We start from the raw sequence: 2,885 nt of genomic DNA on the forward strand, positions 1-2,885 counted from the left end.
TCTTTCATGGTTGACAGGAGGCCACAGCCAAATAATTAGATGTCTATCTAGTTAAGATGAATTATGACACCCGAAATGTTTGGCCTACACGTATGTTATTTTGGATTGGTGTTCAATGGTTCAGTTCAACACTGGACATTCCTTACTTAAATACGCAGGTTCTCTCTTTGTATACTAACTTTTGTAAGATTTTGGCTTGGTCTATTGTAGAGACTTTTAATCCATATTGTTCTACTTATGCTTCTTTCTTCTTCAGATGCCCCACTTGATTATACATATATATATATATATATATAAGGCCACATGGTAAAGAATAGACTATATGAAAAACTTGTAATTATCAGTTTTCAATTATCCAGCCTAATTTGGAGTTTGATAGCAGAATCATGTAGTAATGACTCTTGATTTAGAGCTGATTCAGTTTAGCTGTGAAATTATTGTATACACTATCCATATGTTTGAGATGGTTTAGCACTCTTGGCTATTTTCCTTTATTTAGACTTTTAGTGAACATCAAAGGATGACCATGTTGAGATCTTCAATAAGGAAAACTATAAATTGAAGGTTGATTCTTTAATTACAAGTGGACTTTAAAGGTACAACTACAGCAGTTCAGTTTTCAGGGTTATAAGCTTCTGTTAAGTTCACAACATTAGGAATTGCACTGGGCCGCTATTGGTCTCTCAATCTCATAGCAAGCTGTGCGCAGAATCATGCATCAGTCAGCTTTTAAGTTTCTCTTTTCCTTGGCTAAAGCAATCTTCGAGTTCCTTTATGCTTCATACTCTTTTACACATTCAACTTTTTAACTGATGACTGATTCCTTTCTATTTCTATGACGTCATATATATTATATAGTAGCTAAAATTTTTATTAGCAGCCTTATTCATAGTTCTTGTTTATCCTGGTCTAGCAGTTTTTAAGATTAGTTTAATTATTAATTGCTTTAAGATTACATTATTTTTATTTTATTTTTTCTCTCAGTCCACGACTGAACCGAAAGTGTTCAAGTGTTTAGATCAATTCAGCAAAAAAAAGTGTTTAGATCAACAACATGGTATCTTGTTAAGATATATATTTTAAGTTTATTTGTATGTTTTTCCCCTTATTCCTTATTCAATACAGATTGACATATCATGCTTGGGGCAGAACTTGTTGCATGCACAAACCTTGAAGCAAGTAAGGGATGCAGTTTGGCTGCCTAGACTGTTAGAATCTGTAAATTCAACTTTATCCTTTGAAGACTCCAATGACAGGTCTACAAAATATTTAATGTCTTTGCATTATGGGAGACGATGTGTATTGAACTGAAGTCTCTTGGTTTGTTCCTATATTTGATAGTAAGTTGTGCATGTGTATTCTCTATTGATCAGTCATGTATGCTTTTGGATTCAGTCCTTAAATTGCGTTCTTTACTTTGCAATGGTGCGTGGTTTAGCCTTGCTAGGTCTATTTTTGTCGGAGTCAAAGCTTTCAGAGCATTTGAAGTATGTGAAGCATACTCACATGTGAAACCTTGGAAATTGAAGCAAAAGAGTTGGCATGGATTAGGTACAACTGATTCGCTGCAAACATAATATGTTGCACCATCTCGTAGTAAAATTACAGATGCAAAGTAAGATTTAAAAAATAATCTGGTCGCTGTGGTTATGTTGCAATCGAATCCAAGGCTAGCACGTAAATGAAGATATGGTTCACACAGATATATGTGACCGGGGCTGAAGAATTCAGTTTGATATACCTTGGACGTCAGAGATCACACTGGCTTCACTAGTTTGTTGGGATCTTATGCATCATGACCAACAGTGGGCTCTAGAGACGGTTTGCAACTCGCTGTGAACATGAGAATCCAAGACCAAAGTTGTGTTTAATCTAGTCAATTCCCTTATCTTTATGGAAAACCTGGGCTAAATCTTTAATTTGTGGCTGCATGTTTCTTATCTATTGTATGCTTCAGCGGGGAGCCAACAAACGATCGCCTTGACAAGGATCTTCTCTGATCAAGCTTTGGATTTTGTTCTTTTTGAATCTCCTCCTTTGAACACGGTGAATCTTATCGCCTATCATATTTAAGATGCTATAATCTTTAAGAACGGCAAGGTATTGAGCTTATTGAAAAATGAAAACTTCATTGAACCAAAAATCCTATATGACTATTTGAATTTTCCAAGTAGGGGTTAAGATTAGGGTTGTTTAAGCAACCTTGAAAACCGACCCATCGCAGCCTAATCCGACTCCTCTGGCAGTTAGCTTTGGGTCTTAGCCCTCCAAAACTGACTTCGGCGGGTTGAGTGGGGTTTCCTCTTCTAAAATCTGCTTAGAATCGGCCAAATTTGGCTCAAATCAGCTTAGATTTTGCCATGTTTGGATAGATTTGCTCAACTCTGGCCATGTAGTGCTCTCCTCAGCTCAAATCTAGCGATGTCGTGCTCTTATCTATTCTGTTCCGACGACGTCTTGCTCTCCTTTGCTTAGATCTGGCAAAGATCTAAAGATCACCGCCACCGCCACTCCTTAATTAGTTTAACCCGAACAAACTGATTGTCCGCCCAAGCCAAATACTTGCGGTGATTGGCGGTCGGTTGTGAGTCTTGATATCTTTCACCTAACCTAAGAGGGTCGATTCCAAGTTTAGTCCAAAACTGACCCATAGACAATTCTAGTTAAGATGCCAAGGTTTTGGAATGATGTGGCAAGTATGCTTCTGTCATCCATTTTTTATGACATGCTTTATTTCTATTGGTTCGGAGTATAAGATCAGTACGTTAACCTTATACTCTAGGATTATGTAATAATTTCCCCTAGAAAAGAGTGTGAGGTAGGAGAAATCACAATGTAATGGGAAAATAAACAATGGAGTCAGCACCATCATCGGTTGGAGTTAG

The 2,885-nt window shown here is 37.1% G+C and overlaps 1 long non-coding RNA gene across 1 annotated transcript; it reads left to right on the plus strand.

The window, feature by feature from the left end:
• Nucleotides 1-7: 7 nt before the first annotated feature.
• On the plus strand, nucleotides 8-1,543 carry LOC136065773 (uncharacterized). Its single transcript, XR_010627378.1, has 2 exons — nucleotides 8-1,340; nucleotides 1,439-1,543. It is a non-coding gene; the product is annotated as an uncharacterized LOC136065773 (long non-coding RNA).
• Nucleotides 1,544-2,885: the final 1,342 nt, after the last annotated feature.

The sequence above is a fragment of the Quercus suber genome, unplaced genomic scaffold, assembly GCF_002906115.3.
Source record: "Quercus suber isolate HL8 unplaced genomic scaffold, Cork oak 2.0 scaffold_1151, whole genome shotgun sequence".
Taxonomy (NCBI): domain Eukaryota; kingdom Viridiplantae; phylum Streptophyta; class Magnoliopsida; order Fagales; family Fagaceae; genus Quercus; species Quercus suber.